General features: G+C 34.5%; 1 long non-coding RNA gene across 5 annotated transcripts in view; it reads right to left on the reverse strand.

Moving 5' to 3' along the window:
* Positions 1-20730, reverse strand: part of LOC110352516 (uncharacterized) — a 33273-nt gene extending 12543 nt beyond the window's left edge. Inside the window, exons 1-4 of one of the 5 annotated variants that reach the window (XR_011810949.1) lie at positions 17176-20729; positions 9668-9785; positions 9354-9469; positions 7339-7396 (exon numbers count right to left, since the gene is read on the reverse strand). This is a non-coding gene — a long non-coding RNA (uncharacterized lncRNA). Of the gene's footprint in view, positions 1-7338; positions 7397-9353; positions 9470-9667; positions 9786-17175 lie in introns of all 5 variants that reach the window. The other 4 variants (XR_011810951.1, XR_011810950.1, XR_005267497.2 and 1 more) reach the window with 4 other exon arrangements.
* Between the last annotated feature and the right edge of the window lie 2708 nt (positions 20731-23438).

The following is a 23438-nucleotide window of genomic DNA, read 5'->3' on the forward strand; positions in this document are numbered from 1 at the left end:
TGTTATGTGTGTGTGTGTGTGTTTTTAATTATTATTATTTTTTATTTGGAGAAAAGGTAAATTACTTTAAAATTTCTCATATCCTACTGAAAATTCTTAGGCCCTGGATATGAGAAAACATTTTGAAACTGAGCTCTGTGCTCTTTAATCATCTCTTGGACTTTTGTTTATATGCTCTTGTACCAAGGTTTTAAAATATTTTTCAGTGCACTGTTCCAAATAAATTATGAGGAAACTAACTAATTTGACAAGTGCTCTAGAAACAAAACCAAAAACAAACAAACAAAAAAAACTGTAAGGGATGTCAGTAATACTCTACTCCCTCTTCTAGGCAAGAATACAATAAATGAGTCAATATTGGTATATTAATCAATCTTTTTAGTCTTTTCTTTAAAATTTACAATATTAGAGACAACATGGCATCTCCAACCAATCCAATCAATGTACTACTGTAAGAAAAGAGACGATATATTTGTATTACTAAGAACAGATGAATTCTTACACTGTACTACCATGCAATGTGGCAGCAATATAACGTTCATTAAGCTTTTCGTATTGATCTTTATAGGTCTATTTAATGCAACTAACATAGTAATGTTAATCTGATGAGAACATATTAGGATAATTATCATCATGTCAGCTGCATTAACCTCTAACAAGTGGACATTATTCACTTCAGTCCACCGTGGTTTTAGTAATATGCAAAATTGGACTGATGGTATTAACACTAATCAGATGGTCTAATAACTGTTTTCTTCAAAAGACACCACTCACAGTCTGTAGGATAAGCTCGGAAATAAAGGAACTGTTATAGAGACACAGCATTGGCCTATGGTACATGGCACCGAAGCAGGCACATCCCACAATATGGTGAATATTCTTTTTGCTGAATACACAGAATTAATTTCCGCTGATTATCGTCAATAATATATATATATATATATATATTTTTTTTTTCTCTCTCCATCAGATAGCAGCACACATTCAGAAAGCTAGAGGGGCACAACACTCATTTTCAGGAATTACTGCTTATAGTTACTAATCAATGTATTCAATCTGCATAGTTTCAAAAGGACCAGGACAATATTACACTGTCTATTTTTTTCCCCTCCCTGGAGAGAACCAACAATTTCACTGCATCATTTAAGAGATCCCCACACTATTTGTGATATTTGTCATGTGAAACAAGTTTTAACACAGCATTCTTACTGGACTTGCCCTCATCAGTAAAAGAAATGGTTATTTTAAAATTCCTTTGTTTGAGTAAAAGTGCTTCTTAGAGCTTCACCAAGGATATTGTAATGAAAAAAAAATAAATTAGTAGATAGAGGTTTTTTTCTTAATAGCAAGAAAAAAGGACCTGTATACTATATCTGACTTACCCATGGTCACAGCTGTGCTAATAAAACAGAATATTAATCTGCAGTTTTACATCCAAAAAAGATTTGGAAGAGAACATTGCCTCTGAAAAGGGCATATGCAATAAACATTTACTGTAAATAAATAAAAGATTGAGGAAGCTTCCAGGAAATATTTGTGTATGTAAATGCACGTACCCATGCAAAATGGGAAGCCAGGCATGCTGTATTTATCTCCCCTTGAAAAACACCCACCTTGAATTTCTCAGTTCCAGGAGATTTGTATTAATTTTGGAAGTTTCAAAAAAGTTTTGGGGAGTTTGTTTGAATGTTGTTTTCCTCATAATTTAGTATAAGAGTGCCTGTTCTCTGTTTCAGTTGGGAGGAAAAACTGAAATTTAGTATAATTTATGTTATCATTTAAAACCACAATTATCATTTTTTAAAATTAATATTTGCAAATGTTATGCTCATCTCACAACCCAAAGAAGTTCTTTTTGTTTTCACCAGCAGAAGGAAATGTGACAATATTTCTGGTGTTAACAAGTACATAATGTCTGTGAGTCCAGACATTTTCAGTATTACATTGTACAGTCTTGTAACAATCCTTACTCTATTTGAGATATATGTTAACCAAACTGTTAGATGAATTAACTACACTATCAGTAAGGAAAAAAAAAAAAGTCAGATTTTGTTTAGGGTCACAGAATCTAGCGAAACCCAATCTATTTACAATACATTGTGATGACATTTATTTCATAAGATTATTATGTAATGATCTGATGTCCAATGAAATTAATTTGCAAAAGTAAGTGCAGAGTTTGGCAGACTAGAAAAAGTCTGCTTTGGACAGAATGGCATTTTGATGTAACATTCCTTGCAGGTAGACTGATGGGAAGAATAAGGCTGTTAGAGAAACTTGATAGAAGTTAGATTGAATTTATTTCATTATACCTAAAAATCAATTGATGTAACTTTAACTGTAATTTGCCTTCCCCCCCCCCCCCCCCCCCCATCAGATGAAACCTTTTTTTTTACCAGGGATCATTTCTAATTTTAGGACCTGTGCTTGTAGAAGAAAATAAATGTTTTGGAGCACAGCTGGGATTTTATTAATATCTGGAGTGTGATGAAAAGGGTGGAAAATCAGGGGAAATGATGGTTCCATCACTACCTCTTCCAATGAGGCTAGTATAACAGGCTGATTATGTGAGAAAAGGAAAATTATATTGGTCTAAACATAGGATCTTTGCTCAAGTTTGTAAAAGACAAGGCAAGAAATCCTGTTTGAACTGCCAAAGAACAGTTGAGATATGACCCTTTTAATTCTTCAGATGATAGGAAAAACAATCAACATAAAAGGAGTAGCTTGGGTAAATGGAAATAATCCATATAAAATTGCTTAAATATTAGCAGAAAATAATTCCAAATAAATGAGGTCAGTATTAAAGGCTCTTCCTTGCATACTTTATTTTCTAGTTCCTGTTAAGTTCATTTTCCTCTTCTTATTGTTTTCTAGTACATGTTCATATTTGATTATGCATTGATATATTTTACTTGGTGGTTGTGTGGACTTCTTTTTGACATTTTATTTTATTTACTGATGTATACAAGTCCAGTATAACATGTTGAAATGACACTTCATCAGCAATATATCATACTTTATCTCTAGCATTCCTGTGTTAAAGTCAAATTGGTCTATCTATCTATCATAAGCCGTGATTTGGGAGGTTTAAATATTTCAGCTTTTGCTCTCTAGGCATAGTCAGCACATATTTTATTTTACTCTGTCTCCAACTACCTAATTCTCCAACCAAGGTGCTATAGCTCAATAACAACAAGCTATCAACCCACCCTTGTCATTTCAATTTTTCACACATTTTCTTAGTCTGTATGTTCTATATCTCAGTGAATTCTTATCTCTCCTGGTCCACTGCCATAGACTTGTGTTATATAACAAAGCCTCATCTCTGAAATGTCAAAAATAATGAAAAAAGGAAAACCACAACAGAGAAATTGGCCACAGACACTTCTGTGGATCCAAAGCTCTTACACTTCTGTTCATCAGCAAACCTTAAGTTAGATGGCTTTTCTATCACCTGCACTGTAGCTCTGCTGCCACTTACCAATGGGGTGCTGCCCAGCAACGAATGCTTCTTGCAGAACGTCTCTGTGCAGGTATTCACTGTCAGCTAGAGAAAATACTGAGCACTGGCAAGGGATTTCTCTTCTATTTCAGCTATCACAGTCTTTTTGAGAGCACAGACAGGAGAAGCTGACATAAGAACATGTAGCAGTTGTAAAAATGGAGCTGTTGGTGGGATTAGGAGATTTATATAGAGTTTTAAAATTTCTCAGAAAAGTCACTGAAGGTATAATCCTCACTTTTGTTACTACATTCCATCAAAATATCAATCACCAGTTGCTTTTAACAGGTGATATTTTCCTTCCAGTTGGATATGTGATTCTTCCCCTGGGATGAAATGATGACTAGCCATTTCACCAGTAATAAATAGAAAATCTTCAGTATCTCCCGATATTAAAACAAATCGGTATTAATGTGAAAAAATGTGAGGGGGAGAACAATAGTCGATGTTGTTCTCACTTAATTGAAGGATTGAAACTGAAAAGCTGGAGAAAGAGCAGAAGGACTAAAACATATTGCCCACCCTGAAGGCTGAACATAGTGAAGAAATAGGCACATTCCAGAAAAACAAAGGTGTGTATTAGTTCTTTAAAAAAAATAAAAATAAAATCAGTTTTTATTTTCACAGTAATATGAGACATTTAACTATTTTCTTATCAGAACTGCAAGGCAATTACCAGTGGGCTAAAGATCTAATTGTGAGGGTTCTTCTGAAATTATTTTTTTTTAAAGTACTACTAAAGGACATCACTACTCCTCCATGCATACATCTCTATGAATTTCTCTCCAAGCAGCTATAAATACTAAATAGAGTTTAGGAAAAAAAAAAAAAAAAAAAAAAAAGCGCCTACCATTTTCATTAAAGGCATGGATGATTCAATGAAAACACAGTAAATTCACTGTAACATCATTACAGCTCTGTGGATATTATGCTGGCAGTTCTGTGCCTTTGCCACTCCTATGTTACATGTCATGAGGATTAATTATTTTAATATGGACCATACACAAACACACACATGCATAATAGGCTAACTGACTTTCCAGTCATAGTGCAATGTGAATTGTGACATATTCCCAAATTTCTGACCTATGATTTTACTATTTCAGACAGTACTGTCAGAATTATCGGAAGGACAGTGTGAAGTGTGTGTTCTCAGTCCACAACAGCGCACGCCAAAACAGAGTAATTAAGTGGAATTTCTTTCATCCTTTCAAGTGTAAAAGAAGCTAACAAAAATAATAATAAGGGACCATATATAACTACTTTACTCAATCGGGGAAAAAAAAAAAAAAGATTGAACTGAAAGAGCTATGCAATACAAAAAAATGGACCGTCAACATCTTCAGAATTCAAGTAAGTCAACGTATAAATAATAATCAGAAAGAACAACTGATATTTGAATTAAAGTTCAGATACTACTAACTGACTCTACCTCTACACCACATGACAAATATGACTAAAATTGTATCATATGCATCACGTTGGTGACAAGTCTTTGAAGCTGAAAGTACAAATATATTTAAGCATGTAGCTTTTGACATCTACCTGGAAGGAAGTGCTGAGGAGCAGGGGGTTGGCATCTTCTCACAGGTAACTAGTGATAGGACTAGAGGGAATGGCCTCAAGTTATGCCAGGGGAGGTTTAGGTTACAAACTAGGAGACATTTCTTCTCAGAAAGAGCAGTCAGGCATTGAAATGGATTGTCCAGAGAAGTGGTGAAGTCACCATTTCTGGGGGTGTTCAAGGAAATGCTGGACATGGTGCTTAGGGACATGGTTTAGTGGGTGATATTTGTAGTAAGGTGATGGTTGGATGAGATGATCTTGGAGGTCTTTTCCAATCTTAATGATTCCATGATTCTATGATTAGCATTGGTTTTCTGTGGTTGGAGTACCAGACAGATTTACTTTCTTTGCCAGACTTATCTAGGATCATCTTCTTCTTGAAATGGAAAGCAATGAAATTCAAGGTAAATACAAGGCAAATTCAAGGTGTTTTTGTTGTTGTTTCTTTTTTTTTTTTTTTTTTTTTTTGTTTGTTTGTTTGTTCTCTCTCTCTATTTTTTGTTTTACAGGTGAACATTTACCTTGCCCTTTTTGTGAGGGTGTCAATAGATTGAGTATGATATTGAAAAGCGTGAGTCTGGCTCTTGTGTGCATACCTGGACAGGTCTGAATCTTGAGTCATACCCTACCTGAAAATGCAATTTGGATGGAGAATTTATTAATTTCATCTTCACTTCCTCTCTCTTGGGTCTCAGCATCTGTTGCAAATCCATTCCCTCAAACCCACCAAATCCTATTTAGAACATTTTCAGGACATAGCTCCTGATTTTGAAGCAATCTTTCATTTTTATGAGGAGTTTTGACTCATTTTTATGGGAAGCCTAAGGGACAAATGACATGCAGCATGCCAGAGTAGAGTGATTAGCCTGCCAAACTTGGAATCTCTAGCAAACACCCATTGCTGTTCTAATTAACTTACTACATTCAACATTTGCATAAATAAATTACTTAATTGAAGCTTCCTGAATGGCATGACTTTGCACATTTTTGTGAGACCAGAAATATCTGAGAAAGCATAGTGAATTTTGTAGTTTTTATAAACAACTTCTTCCTTCCATGGAATTCTCATTCATAAATTATTTACAAGTGCAATACTAGGTTTATGTAAGATTTTTTTTTTTTTTTTTTCCCCAGTTGAAGTATGAGTTTTCTAAATAAGATATAAATGCCACATCTTTTCAAATTAGATTTTATAATGAACAGGTCAGTGTTTTTTTAAGTACTCAGCCAAGATATGGCAATCATACCTCATTAGTGACTATCTTTCTAAGACTGCACAAGAATCTATTAAAGAATTTAATGGACACTATAAAGAGCTGCAGCTGAATTTCTGCATTTTTCATGAGAAACAGAAAGACAAGGGAATTGTCAAGCCTACAAAAACAACATTAGAAGTTAAATTTTAGTGGAACAACCATAAATAGAGTACAACATAATTGGGAAAGGAAAATCTAATTTGTGAAAATCACATTGCAACCACCCTGCTAAGACTAATACCGTAAAAGAAATTGCAGCATGAAAAACAGATAAAAACAATGAGAGTAGAATTTGGAGATATCCTGGGCACACCCTGTCTGTTTCTCCTGTTCTGGGAATAGCTTATACTACAAAAGTAACATATCATGAAGTAATTGCTCACTTAAAATTAAGAACAAAGCAGCTGGGGGAAGAATTTTTTGGTCACAGGAGAAATCAAGATGAGTAAATGTAATAAAATAAAATATCCATGTGTCTGAAAATAAGTTTCCTAAAAACTACACAAATATGGAGATTAAGTTGAACTTCCATGCTAACTATTTGCAAGCAATTTCATAAACATGAATTACATCATCATTCAGAACCTAACCTGGGAAGATCAGAGCAGAGTGACTTATCTTCCAGAATCCAGATAAACAGATCATAACATTTTGGAGTGATTCATCAGGGCAGAAACATGCCTTAGAGTACATAGTCTTTAGCTGAAGTGAATGATACTAGATATCTCCAAACCCAGTATATGAAAAATGTAAATCACACCACTTATTTATTCCTCCAGGATAATGCTGATGGGTGGAAAGAACTGCAAGAATAATGTGATATATCTTGTGAAAGCCATTTTCTACTGAACAGAAATTTGCTGTGTCATTGATGTATGTGGTGACAAAGCTGTATCACGATATTCCCAGCTCTTGGACAAACAGGAACAGTTTGAATTATGGTTGGATGCATTAATATTTCTGGAATGTGGTGAAGCAATCTTATTAAACCACGACAGCTTTGTCAGCTACCTTCCATTTCAGTAGATCCTGGCTCTAGAAGCCTCTGAAGTAAAATTTCAATTAAATCCTGAAAAAAAAAAAAAAAAAAAAGATTCTTCAAGTATGGCAAAGACAGCGTAGAGGTGTTAAATTTCACACGGAGTAATGCTCAGTCTGGTTAATGGTTTAAAAACAGCCCCATGGAAATCATAGAAGTAGCAGAAATCAGTAAGAGAACTTCATGAGACTCTATTGCCTGTATGTCAGGGTTGGAAAGTTTCACTTCAGAGTTTCAAAATGCCATTGGAATTCTCCCTGTCTTCTGCTATTTTGTACCAACACAGCCAAGTACCAGTAATTGCCAGGCTCCAACACTGCCAGGTATTAGTAATTGCCAGGCACCAGCATAGAGCCACAGTGTAGCCAAGTGTTCCCTGCCTGCAGGGTGACAGACTGTGGATATGCCTGGGACACTGCCAGGCCTGAAGACCTGCCTCACTGCTGCCCTGCTACAGGCCAAGCCACAGTGTAGGAGAAGGAGGGACACCAGGCCACATGATATTCCAAGATAGACTCCAAGCTCTGTTCTGCAGACAGCTCCATCCCCTTCTCCCACGTCTGTCCCCAGACCCTGCCCAGCAACTCCTCCCTGCCCCTAGTGAGGGTGATCTCACTTGGAGATGTGAACTAGTCTCTAAAGCATGACCAGTTACCTGAACGGATAGACTCCTGCTCTTTCAGTGATCTCTGTACCCAGTACTAGCTAGATATTTTAATTACATTTGTGAAATTCGTTCACAGATGCTCCAATGAGATCACTGTTTGTGAAGTTCAGCTGGGTTAACGTGCACAGCTGGACCAGCAAGAAGGTCCCCAGCTGCTCTGTTCTCACACCTCCCTCTCACCCACCTGTAGATACTTCAAAACTCTCCAGTCTCTCTTTTGGTTCTTATAATGGGTTTAATAAAGGAAGTGCTGACACAGTCTTAGCTACAGAAGCATAAGTACTCCCCTCCAATAAGGGAAAAAGTACGAATATAAAAATGGCTTTCTTTGTTCAGAATAGAACAAACCAGATGGCTTCCCAGACTATAGTACCTAAAAACTTTCATTGATTCCAGTGTGTACAGTATAATAAAAGTGTTCAGGGGCCTCTAACTTCTTATAGGGTATTTTATTGTCTTTATTCACCAGTCTGGATATTTGCCATGACAATAATTGAACCATGAAAAACACATATATCTTTAAAGCATGTTATAGTGCAGCTTTTAAGGAATTGCTTGTAGACTGTAATGGAAATGATTTTCATTAATTAATGCTTTGGGTCAACTAGTGCAGTTGAATAAATAAAAATATTTGATATATAAAATATTAATGGTATTCAGCACTATCAGTTCTTAGGGAAACATTAAACCTAACAAATATTTTCTACAATAAAAAAGTATATATATATACATTTCTATGTATTTGCACATTTTAAAAAGCTTTTAGTAATACTTGTTTACTATCTACTTCATTATATGCAACAAAGAAGTCTGTTATAAACATGAAGGTAGATTACTACATTAGAGAGTCTGATGAATGGAAAAAAAAGACTGTACAAAAAAAAAAAAAAAAAAAGAAATTATAAAAATTTAAAAGACACTCCTGTAAACTTCTACCCAGAGGAACCACTGAAGCTGTTTAACCAGAATACTATGAATAATCTCCATATTGGCCCCAGATATACATTTACTTCCCCCAAACAATAATTAAGAGGAAAAGATAGACATTCACAAATGCGTCAGTGGAGCAAGGGGAAGCTTTTAGCAATCCCAGGTGTTCAGGGTTTATGAGTGGTAACAAAAAGGGAAAGTGTGGGTAACTGACAAAAATGCTATTGCTTTACTCTCAAAATGAAATTAGATGGTATATCAGAGTAGTTTAAGGAATAGAAACAATGCTGAGGAATGAAAAAAGATACACAAAATTTCTTCATTCTCTATGAAATAGAAAGTATGCATTAGAAAAAATATAATTATGCATTAAAAAATTTCCTCACTTACCTTGTCACTACCTCAAACCAATCAACACTTCCTGTAAATGGTCAGGTATTCAGGCACAAGGATGGTTGCATGTACTTCAGGAAGTTCTGTCAGGACAATGTCATGTTTTCATTTTTCTGTGGAAAACAAATTGAAGTTCAGCCTTAAAGCTTACATGGCAGGATAGATCATTGTGGGATTGTGTTTGAAGGTCTAAGCATCAAAGTGAACATATATTTCATACTGGACAGGACATTTCAGATGGGTGGCATCTTTATGACATTCATGTTAGAGCCTGAGTAATCCAGCCTCTGGTAAACAAGTCTTCCCCTTACCATAGCCCTTCCAGCTCTCATCAGCTTGATGTCTTCCACCACTGCATTTGCATCGAGTGTGGAGACTGGTACTTTGGACCTGTCACCACAGTGTGAGGTCAAGCGCCAGGCTGAGAGTCTGAAAAATGAACAACACCAGGCTGAAACTGAACCAGCAAACAGTCATGGAAGAAACACTGAGACATGCTGGCAGTTCCATGCCATAAAAATGCTGTATGAGCGTGAGAGACGAGGGATTTTACAGACAGTTAAGGAAAGCTTTCTGAAGGTGAGAGTTAGATAGTAAAATCAGATTAAACCACTACTGATTTATTATAATCTAGTGGTCTGTTGGGACTCTGCAGCTGGTGGAAAGGGGACAGAAGCAAGCAAGATTTAGGTTTGTTAGGAGTGTTCAAAGACGGGCAAAGCACACATAGTATTGACCTTGAGCTAACTTTATGAACAATGTAGTGAAGAATAAACCATAACTAATATATTTTAGGAATCTTTGTAATAATTGTCAAAACCATACAGCTATCTTCTGAAAGCTTTTATCCATTACTAGTTTACAGTGCACAGTACTTCAGGGTGCTGAAGCGCTGTGCACTATTAATGTACTGATTCTGGCATCTGTTGCATACTCTTTCCATATTAAAGAAGGAAATTCAGTTCTCCTTAGTTTCAAAGGTTTAAGAAACAAACAAAAGCTTGTTGAAGTGAATGGTCTAGCCCACTGGCTTCCCATCAGGACCTACATTTTTCACAAATAATTTCCTGTTTAAGTATGCATGACAATTTTGTTTGTATGTCCTACAAAACTGATATTAATGTGTTATACAGTTAAGCATTCTGTTAATAATGGAGTGTTTGTCTATCTGGTGGCTAAAGAAGAGTTCTCTGAGAGCTTAGTCTTTTCTGAACTATAATCTCAGTTTTACCATTTTCTTGTGTATGTTAAATCAAGAAAAAATTTCTTCAATGAATGTCTTGGCCAGGGTTAGTGCTTCCTAACATTCTCTACAACTGCTGTCAGATACTATGGGAAAATGCTACAAAATGTAATAGAATATATCTTTTCCAGCTAGGTTTTTAAGCATCCAAGGGATTTTAGCAAAGAACAATACACACTGGTGTTATAGATTATTGTAGCAGACTTAACAGATATGAAAAAGGTATTGTGCATTCTGAAATTCTAAACATTAAAATTAAATTCAATTAGAGTATAATATTTTTTCATCAAAAAATTTGGTTTCATTTATCACTTGCTCTAAGTGTTTTTCTGGAGTTCTAGATAAAATCATGCCTGAGAAATATAAGGCATTTATGGATTAATATTTTTTGCACTATCCAACATTCTTTCCTTGCTCAAACACTCCAAATTACTAGTGTTCCATTGTGTGTTAGGGTGTCTTAACTAAGACAAAATGAAATGTTATACACATTTAGGTTCAGTCAGATGATTCACTCCAGCTGAATCTTTAAGAAATGATTTCCCCAGGTTGAACACCTTAGATCTCAGTAGGAAAGCCAGAACCCTGTACTCTGATGAACAATCTAAAACAAATCAAGTTTTGTTTTGTTCACAGTCATGGCTGGAAATTTACCAAGGCTCCAAGCCTTCATGGTTACATAAGGAGCCTTGGGACACCACGTGAAAAGAGGCCAAGTGTAATTTAATGGGCAATGTCTGTCTTCATACAATCTTCCTCTGCTTGCAGATGTTCAGTACTGTATCCTCTATCAGACATAAGCATTAAATCAACGTGATAAGGAGATGTGTGGCCTCTGTGTTCCCAGGCAGTTCCTGGTAAGGTGCTGCCTGCCAAGGAACCCATCAACTCCTCAGGGGCGATTTTTGTCAGCACTACACTGCCTTTCTTCCTGTTAGGAACTCCAGATCTGTCAGTACATCAGAGTACCTCATGCCTTTCCCTGGGTGGCAGAGATACAGCTCTCCATTACCACCTGCAGCTATGACACTGACAAAGCACTCTAGGCACCTACGTGATGGTGGGTGCTGAATTCATTTGAGATCTATCTCCTGTTATACAGTTATTTAAGCAGAAAAGCTGAATTTCTTGATAGTTCTGTATGACCAGTCTTTCAGAACACCACAGGTGGCATATTTGTGCCTTTCAGAAATTAAACTTGTAGAAGAAAAACAACTGTTGTTTCATTTTGAATGGAATTTATGTCTCATACCATTAAAAATAAGCTTTAACTGCTAATATTCTTCTAAGCTACTGAAGGTCATTCTCTGAATGAACGATCAAACAGTTGTTTAGACAGTGCAATGAGGGTACTGATAGAAGAGTCAGTGTTTGAAAATAGGCAGAAGGCATTGACCAGAATACTTGCAAAATTTTAGTTTAAATTCTGGATATTATTTTGCTGTAACAATTAGTGCCATGAAGTTATATCTGCAACATACACTTTGTGTTTATATTTGTAACACTTGTTTGGAATGCATTTGGACTCAATGCAATTGAGATTTTTCACATTTAGTTGTACATTTGAAATAATTATCTCAAAGAATTTTTACTTATTTATGTTATATTAGCTACTATGCATAGCTTCTTTAAACAATAAATAAATAAATAAATAAAATAACACAAACCTTATTGAAGTAGTACACACAAGAACTGATTTTCACCCAAAGCACTAGAATGAAACAACAACATACCTATGTTTCCTATGCAGGAAAACCCTGAAGAGTGGCCTGCAGTGGCTTTGCTTGCTGATGCTTTCATATTGCCTTAAAGGGCAAAGTTTTGAATTTGAACCAGCTCCCTCTTGTACTTCATTTTCTTTCCTAGAGAGCCAGCTGCCTGACTCAAATCCAGACTATGAAGCAAAGATGGGCAAAGCACTTCTATGAAACAGATTCTCATATGACATGACCCAGTCTTCCCACCTGAGGGGCTAGATCTCAGACACATCCTGAGACATTTAACACCTGGACAGGACACTCTAGGCCATAATTCATCCTTATTTGGAAAGAAAAAGGGAGATTTTACAAACCTCACTCGACACATCATTGCTATTGAGAGAACCTGCATTTATAATATAACCTGCTTGGATGTTTGGTAAATGCTACCAAGTGCCTACTCCTATAGACATTTTGTATCTGATTCCACTACGTTTTATTTCCCTGTTTTCTCTATATACCAATTAGCTTTAAAAATTAAGTGCCTTGTTATGTGAATTATGATCAATACATTTTATATTGCCAATCCTTTTATTTTTAAAATTCTATCTTTTCTAAAAAAACACCTAAAAACAGTTTGTTCCTGGAATAAGATAGGAAACAAACAAACAAACAAACAAAACAAACAAACAAAAAAAAATGATTTAATAACTGTTTAAGGGAAAAATTAACATTATTTAAGGAAACACCATTTTTCCTATCTCAACTACTAGGATTTTTGTATCAGTATCTGAATAAAAGTTACTTCATCAATTGCATATCTACTTAAAAACAAGTTTTCTGGCTATAAGCATTCACCTAGAAGGCCTGAAACCCTATGGAATTATATCAAGCAGGTTACTAGTCATCCCACTGTCAGTTTTAGCTGACATATTAATCCATCTCTCCCTTGGCTGCACTATACAACTGCGCTATATTAATCAGGTGGATAGAACTGGACATAATTTCTTTATTATTATTATTATTTTTTTTTTTTTTTAAGAAAAGAGTGTGGGAAAATAACCTTACAAATTTGGTATGAAGATGAAGTAGAGATCTAATTCAGCCTAAATTGTCAAACTGTGCTTACAGAAAAAAAAAAATTAATTTATTTAAAATGTTAATTTGATTATTTGTTTTACAATAAACACAAAAAAAATTAAAAGAAAGAGTAATCTCAATGGTTTTATTTTAATATATTTAAGACATGACCTACTTTTCATGATGGTTTATACAGGAATATGACAGCTTAAATAACTCTTTAAACTGGCTTTACTTAATTACAGATATCCTTCTTTTATATATAAATTGAGTAGCTAATGGTACTACTGAGATTAGCTGGCTTGGCATTTACAACTTGAATGATAATAGCGGCTAAAAAGTGAAGCATGGAATTTGGTAGATAGCATAACAGGATAAGGACAAGTATCTAAAATGAGATACAAGCTAAAGTTTCATATGTATGTATGTATGTATGTATGCATGTCTGTCTGTCTATCTATCTATCTATCTATCTATCTATCCCTTTCTCCTAGTGTCATCTTGTTTGTTTTTCCTAAGAAATTTATTATATTTAGTTGTCTGCAATAATGGTGAAATTTATTTATTTATTTTTATCTAACATGATGATCACACTGTGGGACTTATGGACACAATATTCTACAGTGCACATTTTGTGTTGTTGACTGCTGTGTCAAGTAAATATCTCAGAGCCTTAACCACTTTAATAAAATATGATGATTTTTTTCAAATGGAAAAACAAGAAGTCATTTCTACAGCAAGAAGCCACTCAATTCTTTACATTTTATTTTTGTCCTTTATGTTATTCTGACAATTTCCCACCATTTCTGAAATAACTGCTAGTTTCTGAAATCATTTGAAACCTGCTTTTTCCTAACAGGCTTGCACAACAGTCATTTCTGCCCACATACAGTGAGAAGCGATGCGATATATGATCCTTTTTTTATTTTTTCTTTCCATGATTTGGAAACAAAAACACATCTCAAAGCTTGTCATGAGAAATGGAAATGAAGCTTTCATCCAAAGGTTAATTCAGTACAAAACTTATTTGGTCAGTGTAATTTAGAAATTATGACTCAGAAACTTTGATTTTAGACATTTCAGACATTTTAGACAGTTCATGTTGATATTTCAATCTGTCTCATTGACAATTAGATACATTTTGAAAAGTAGGTAACACCTTCATGCTAAACTTCCCAAACAAAACAAAACAAAACAAACAAAAAAAAAGGAAGAGAGAGAGAAAAACAAACAAACAAACAAACAAAAAAAAAAAAAAAAAAAAAAAGAATAATGAAAGAAAGAGGGAGGAAAAAAAGAAAAAAAAAAAGAAAAAAAAAAAAAAGAAGGAAGGCAGGCATAAAGAAAGCTGAAGTAAAGAAACGGAAGAAAAAAAAAAAAAAAACACATGCATATGTGAAAGGGAATTTCTGTTGAGAGCCAAAGTCTTACTATGCTAAAATTCAGTTTAACTCAAATAAATTCAATGTGCAATGCAAAGTCTTTGAAACAAACAAACAAACAAACAAAACAAAAAAAAAGCTCACACATCTTTTCATATTTGAAAATGACTAACATTATGTTTACCAAATACAATTTATTTCTGCTGGTATAAACAGACATTAGAATATTCAGTTTCCCAAGAGACGAGCAAGGCCCTTTTTTGTAACAAATAATTTTTTTATGTCTGTATTTTCAGTTTCCAAAGTTTCTATGTTGTTAATAATATCATGGTAAGATTTTAGGAAACGCTTAAATGAAAGTTCTAATATAGTCACTTAAAATCCATATATTCAGTAAAACATCATTTCTTTAAAATTCTCAGCCTACCAGAATAAATCTTAACGTATTCCCTTGTTCATCCAGTTTGCAGCTCCTGAATAAATAACACAATAACAGACTTTTAACACCCACTGGGCTTTGGGCTTCAGGCCCTGGGGCTAATAAGATACAGTGCCAGTAGCAATCTTAGTAGACAGTAAAAAAAAAAAAAAAAAAAAAAAAAGGGAAAGAAAAAAGAAAATAAAAATATTTATTTACTATTTAGCATGTTTCTTATTCTACAGAAGCCTTTCTGTACTTTGGGTAAGCTGGGTGGTGTTTTCAGGTGCTGTACCAAGGCAGACTCAGAAATGGTGCAGGGTCATTGACCAGGTGGCTCACTAGACTAACAAATTTTGTTTTCTGTCCTGTATCTAATATGTAGGTAATGTCTATGCTGCTGTTTAGGGCTGACACATTAAGATTCCCTTCAGCTAACATAATATGAGCCACATTTCTTCATCCCTATTACTTCTTGGAGTTAAAGTCATCCACATTGTACTTCTTATTGACATAGCACAGTCTGTCAAAGAATTGGCCTACAGGGCACTTGTCGTGTTTTCTAAGAATTTTTGTCCTTTGCTGTATTAGAGAAAGGAATAAAAACACCAAAGGCCAGATGTCAAGAAGGAGAGCCTGCACTATTCTTGACTTTCTCGAAAGTGTCAAGACATGTTAAGAGTCCTAAGCAGAAATGCTAAATATACATGTTCAGATAGTGCCAAACGTGCTGAGGAAAGAGAAAGCAAGTGTGTGTGGTACCTCCCTGTGCTGGAGCTCAGCAGACTTCTCTGGACTGAAGGATATAGCTAGCAGGATTCGGGCTGCAAAGCTTACAGCCTCATCAGTATGCAGTCAACACCACTGGGTGTTGACTGTGTTCATACAGTCCCTGTTGTCCTCAATCTTTAATGTACATATTGTCACAACAATCCTGTAGAGTAAGGAAGTGCAATTAAATTTGTTTTGCAAACAGGAACTGAGTCACAGAGACAAATGACTGAACTCCAGAAAGTTTCAGGTGCTTAGTTAGGATTTTGCCAAATGTCCTGGAGGAAAACTAAGTCTGAGGCTGGAATTAAGCTCTGCTCTTTCATGTCATCAGTTGTTGGTTACACTACTAAATCTTTTCTCTTATTCAGCCATGCAAGAATAAAAATACTGCAGGAAAAAAAAAAAAAAAAAAGCACCCAAATACCTCTTCAGATTTTATGTATTTAGATTGTGATTCTTACTAATTTTTCATAAATATTCGCATCAATTAACTTCTGCTTTCATAAATTAGTGACCCTCTAAAAATCTCTGCAGTTAGATTTATATAGGTTACTGAAGAGTTTAAATTTCTGATTAGCATTCACATGCTAGTTTTTTTTTTTTTTTTTTGCATGATGTCTGTAAGAGAAGAAATGTTCAGCAAATTCTAGATGCATCTCTATTCTGTTAAATACATGCTTGATTTCTGTGGTAAACATTCCTAAAACACTTTGAAGTTTGATTTCGAAAATGAATTGAATTGCTGAATTATTTTTCATATGCGTACTGCAGGAACATAAATGTTTTTGGAAAACAGTCTTCACTGTCATGTTCATTCTTCTAGATGGAGTGTCAGGGCATGTTAGATATATTTAACAGCATTGTAATTGCAATTGTCAAGACATGCTAGATGTTCTAAACAGCACGACAAATATACCTGCTATATTTTTTCTGCAGCAAGTATTTAAACAAAATTAAGCACATTAGATATCAGCAAGGAATATAAGGCACAAAAGATTAAGGACTGCTATGAACTTAATTACAAAACATTGTATTGATACGAATGCTAGCAACAGTTCTCAAGCAGGGTTTCCCACTTTTTTGTCACAGGAAGCCTCTGTGCAGTAAAATGTTTAACTCTATGTGTAATGTTATTATGAAGCCAGTAGAAGAACCAACATATTCTGGACCGTGGTATGCAGAATTAAATATTAAAATCCTAAATATAATGGATTTTTTTTCTCACCTTAAAGATATAGACGGTGTTTGAAGGGTTGTAATTCTCCAGAGCAAAGAGGTAAGTGAGGACCTTGGTAACAGCAGGGCTACAAAGGAGTACCTTGCTGGAAAGAAAAAACAAACCAATCCAAAAGAGGAAAACAACAATCTGCCGCAGTTTATTTCCCTCTTTAATTATATCCTAATTCTAAGAGTCTCTGATGTTTGTTGGGATTTTCTTTGCAAGTTTTTCCCTTGTTATGTCTCAGGTTATGAACTGTCTAAGCTCCATTCAGCAGAAATTAGTAAAGACTAAATCACTGCTAAATAAAAGACTGTAATGGTTACTGATGAGGTTAATCCAGGCCAGTAATTCACAGTTTACAAAACCTCAGTTTGAACACAGTTTATTAGTGCACAAAGTACATTTTCATGGAGTTTCTTTTCCAGTTTTTGGTATTTTTCAGATGGTGATTAAAGTAACTAATCTCAATTTAATAGAAAATAAATAAAAAAGAAAATACATTTTAAATATTACATTTATATAAAAACAAACAAACAAACAAACAAAAACAACAACAACAACAACAAAACAACTGGCTTCCATTATGTTATTAAAGTGAAACAAGCTCCTGTTAATTTTCTTCCTTACACTTTCAGTGGACACATAGTCAAATCTAGGCTTACTTTATTATACCATTAATTATTTATCTATATAAATATATATTGGAGTAGAAAACTCTCCAAAAGACACCTCAAGGATGATGTATTTTGTAAATTGACAAAGGGAGAGAATAATTTTAACTACTAGAAGGAAATGTAGAACAGCAATGTGTTTAATAGTTGTATTAAACAGTACTTAAACAAAAATATTATTTTCATCAGTACTCTTTTGGGAAACAGGAGTGAGAGTTTCCTTTCTTTGATGGTAGTTTCAATTTTGTACATATTTTTTGTAGACTCTTTCTGGTACTGGTTTGTTTGTAACTACACTCAAAGCAAAAGATGTTCTCTGCCTTAGGAGTTGATAACCTTCATATTTGACAGCTTTTGGAATGTAATATTAGTAATATTCTCAAGATATATAAATTGATTGAATAATTTAGTTAAAAACAAAACCCATGGAGTTGAGCAGATTATATGGCTTGTAATAACTTTAGAAATAACATAATATTAAACATCTCTCATACATCTGAAAAGGTCATGAAAACAGTCATGTAAATTAACAACCAGAAATATGATTTTTGTAAAAGCACAATTTTTATATATACTACAGTAATCTGAAAGAGTTTGATTTCCCACTTTTGTGCTATACATGTACAGCACACACTTTGCCTTGATGGGGATGCAGCATTAAACTACACAGGTGGCAGATAAGAGTCTAAAATATTTTCTCAGAGAAAAAGGAAAATCATGGCATTATTTTGGGTAAAGGCACAACTTTTTCCCATGTGCACAGTAGCTTATACAATAAAGTACTGGACAGAAATGCTCTATTGACTCACAAATCCTTATCATGATTAAATTAAAAAAAGCTTATATCAAGATGATTAACAAAATGAAGAGCGCAGTTACAGAAAATTTGATTGAAAAATGATTGAAATTGTTGTCTTTTTTTTTTTTTTTTTTAAACGACAACAACAACAGTTTATACACATAATGTGTTCAAAGACTGTAGCAGCCCACAGACTACAAACAAAGGAAACACAGATTCAGAAGTAATACCAAAGAAGGTTAGGGAATATGAGTTGATGGTACATGAACAAAAACAACAGTAAGTGTGAGTCCAACTGAGATGAGTCTGCTGGATCTAGCTTTTCTTCTGACATACGCTCTAATATTTCATTTTTCTTCACTTAATTTTATATTTTCCCTTGGGAATTTTCACATGATTTTGTCACGGTTCACCACTGAACTACTGTGAGCATTCAGAGTTGTCCTTGACAATCCATATAACAGAGATATTCAAATGTTTTTTTGAAGTTTCATTCTAGAGCCTCCTTTATACAGACCAATAGTCAACATTTTTTTCTCATTAATGAGACTCCAAATAGGCTTCTGAAAAACAAAAAAAAGCAAATAACGACTGACTAATAAACTGAAGATTCATATTTTAACATATTTATTTATATTTTCTCATTACTTCCATTAAAAATAATCATCTACACAGTCTCATATACCATGATGAGTTTTCATACTGCTATTTGAATTGAAGTTGAAATTTTCATTTCAAATAAAACTGAAGTGTAGTATCTGCTTGTGAACTGTAGGAAAATACTGAAGTGAAGATTTCATTGTGAATAGAAAATGCTTTGCTCTCTGTAGTTCCAACACAGATTTTGATATATTATGTATCTATAAAATACATTGATACTGGTAGAATTTTCATTTTTACTCAAATATTTTGGACTTTTGCTCTACCAAATCTCAATCAAAGTACAAAATCAGTAAATAAATTTGCTGAAGTTTGTCTTCTTCTGGATGACCTAGAAGACAACCTTCAGTTTGTGAAATAAGATATATCAGGACTAATACTGGCAATATAGGAAAGACTAAGAAAAGCTAGAAAACAGCTTATGCTAAGTATTTTCTGGTCAGAACTTATATCTGAAAGAAAAAAAATTAAAAACAAACTTAAAAAAATTAAAACACATAACAAACTTAACACTTAACAAACTTAAAAAACATAAAAACAAACAAGAAAAAACACTTTTTTTTTTTTTTTGAATCTGATAGCACAGCTGGAAAGCAGAGTGCCCAGTGGTTGAGACGGCCAACAGCATCCTGTCTTGAATCAGACACAGTGTAGCTAGCAGGACCAGGGAAGTGATCATCCCCCTGTAGTATGCTCTGCTGAGGCTACACCGCCAATACCATTTTAAATTTTGGGCCCCTCACTACAAGAAGGACATTGAGGCCTTGGAGCTTGTCCAGAGAAAGGCTACAAAACTGGTGAAGGGCCTGGAACACAAGTTCTATAAGGAGTGGCTGAGACAACTGTGGTTGTTTAGTCTGGAGAACAGAAGGCTCATAATTGCTCTCTACAACTATCTGAAATGAAGTTGTGGGAAGCTGGGTGTTGGCCCCTTCTTGCAGATAAACAGTGATAGGACTAGAGGCCTCAAGTTGCACCAGGGGATGTTTAGGCTGGAAAATGGGAGACATTTCTTCTCAGGAAGAGTAGTTAGGCACTGGAACAGGTTGCCCATGGAGGTGGTAGAGTCACCATCCCTGGGGATATTTAAGGAAAAGTTGGACGCGGTGCTTAGGGACATGGTTTAGTGGGAGGTATTGGTGGTAGGTGGATGATTGGACCACATGATCTTAGAGGTCTTTTCCAACGTTAATGATTCAATGATTCTGTTATATGAAATTACAGTGATTTTTGGACACAAATATATAGATGATTATATTTTGCAGTAAAAATATACTAATATTTAGAGTTTTCTTCTCTGTAAATTTAAATAGCCCAGTATCTCATTCAAATATTTTTAAAATGGAGATGTACATTGAATAATGTTTCTGACCTAGAAATGGAAATTCATCTGGAGTTCACTATGAATAAAGAACATTTTGCAAATGTCATTCACATGCACAACAGGCTAACCAGCTGAATATAACATAAGCAAAATGTTCTCAGTTATGGTTTTGTTTGTCTGTTTGTTTTTTTTTTTTTTTTTTTTTTTTTTTTGTGTGTGTGTGTGTATGTGTGTGTGTGTGTGTGTGTGTGTGTAGAGTAGTGTAGGCCAAGCAGAACAAAATACTCCATCTCCAGCCAGTGGATTTGCTTTTCATTCCTTATAGCTCCAGGGCTCCTACCACCTTCAAGGACATGAAGTGGCTGAAACGAGAAAATTGGCCATAATCCATACCAGTGAAAGCAGATCTACAGACATTTAGTGGCAATCAATCACTTATACATGCTTTGCTGTATGCTATCAAAGGCAGGTGTTTCATTTTCTCTGTTCTGTTGTAACTTTTGATTGCTATATCAAGTATCTATTTTTTTTCTTTGTCTCTGGCAAGAAGGGTAGCACTGGGGCTGGGGGAAGAAGGGTAGCACTAGAGCTGTGGGGAGAAGGACTGCTCCAGCCACTTCTGATTGGAGCTATTTCTGAACATCCAGTTGTCCAAGGAGAATGGATAGAGCTCAGTTTAATATTCATTGTTCTGTGTGGAAGTTGGAAAGAGGCTGGACCTTCCCCCATGGCAGTTTTGCAGGTTAGCTGATTTGCGTTTTGCTATTTTTCTTCTCTGAAAGTCTTAAAAATTCCTATTCACAAATGTGATCATTCTAGTAAATAAGATCCTACCAGTCAACACAGACAGTTTGGTAAAATAGTTTAGCAAGCTGAACAATTGAATTAAATTATATTAATTATTAAATGACATTTCATTTAACTTCTATGGACAAGAGACCAATTTTTAGATGTGTTTATCTGCAGAAAACAAAACAAAACTAAACAGAACAAAATCGAACCACATACGTCTTCACACTAACCACATTGTGATCTAGATTTATGCTGTGCAAATTATTGTCTGGAAAATATATCAGAAGAAATATATGAATTAATTACTTAGAGTAATTCTGAATGATAAAAGTAAAAACTTAAAAAGTAATTTTAAAAATCAGTATTGTGAAAAATATTCATCTGATTAAATTAGTAAATTTCTTTGATTCAACAGTAGAATATAAAAAGGGAAACAATACATTTATGGCAAAGATCAGAAGGTATATTTCATCTAAGGAATCAGTGAAATTCATACCACTCAGAACAGTAAAATCTTAGTTCTATGGAGTATGTCTGACAGTAAGATTTAAAAAAGATCTAAGTGTTTGACCTTTTTTAATAAGTAGCCTATTTCAAATGAGAACATCTGGTTTATGTTCCTAAACCTCTGGCCTTTAAAAAGTTCTGTTCCCAATTCACACAAAATACCATTCAGGATTGTTTGACATGGTGACCTTCCCCATAGGTGGCTGGCTGAATAAACCGATTAAATAGATTCGGGAATTTAGCATATATACAGCAAGTAAATGCTTGCATCCAGGAATCATTAGTAAACATCCTTGTTCCTCTATGCTTTCTACTATAGGTATAGATATGAACTGAGATTTAAAAAAATAAAGATAAAAAAATGTCTCTTCAGTGGAACTGAAATAAAGAAAGCATTTATTATTTTTTCTGTCAAAAAGGTTTCCATTACATTGTCACATTTTCTTAGACATGAAGCAACATAAATCAGAAAATTTCACATAATTACAACATTAAATGTCATGGTTTCACACAGACTGAGGCATTGAAGAGGTGGACAGGTTAGGTACATAAATTCAAATGGTCAGTAAATATTTAACAAGTGCTTTTGTACATGGTAAAGTTAAAAATTAAATAGTGTATGGGCTGGGAAGGTTTCATATTTTACCACACTTGTTAATAGAACATTCATTGTTATTTGTGTAGAGTGTAATTCTTTTTGACTTTGCCTTCCATTTGCCTTGAGGACAAGCCAGTTTAAAATTGTTCAGCACACCGCACCATGCAGAACAGGTAATCTGTCTAATTAAAGACTGTAAGGATGTTCAAAGTAAAATATTGAAGAGCTTCCATAACCTCACTTTCACCCTCCCTCTGTACCACAGCTTCTGAGACTCAGAGATACCCTAGCCATTAACTCAAGTGTTTACAGTCTAAGCTCAAATTCTACTTTGCCAGAATGGTTCATTTCACATTTTACAAGTCTGTTTTCTCATTTACAGACAGAAAGCAATTTATCAAATTTTTATATTATATTTCTCAGCTTGTTTCAATATTGGACAATATAATATATGCCTGGAAATTCAAAATGTAAAAACATAGTGTGACTTTATCCAGGGACCTAATAAGATTTATATCCACATATTATTTTTTTTTGTGTATGATCATTTGGTACATTTCAATGAATTATTAATTATGACCAACAATAAAATATTATTTTGCTCCGATGCACAGCAAAAGGAAAGATACCCAAGAGAAATCCATCTGACAGTTCAAAGTAGACGTGGCCAAAGTATGCTCACAAGTTTCTCGTCAAGTACTGCATGACATGCATCTGCCCATCAGATGAACCAGACTGACTGAGCCTTTCTGAAGACACAGATGTAATCTATGGGGAGGTAAAGTCAAGATTTATTACATATTGGGAGGCATTGATTTTTTTTTTGTTTTGTTTGTTTTTTCTCAATGCTTATTTATTTATTTATGTATTTAATTGGCCAAAGCTATCATAGTGTAACATCAAAAGATTTCATTT

Source organism: Anas platyrhynchos, chromosome 8, assembly GCF_047663525.1.
Source record: "Anas platyrhynchos isolate ZD024472 breed Pekin duck chromosome 8, IASCAAS_PekinDuck_T2T, whole genome shotgun sequence".
In the NCBI taxonomy this organism is placed as follows: Eukaryota; Metazoa; Chordata; class Aves; order Anseriformes; family Anatidae; genus Anas; species Anas platyrhynchos.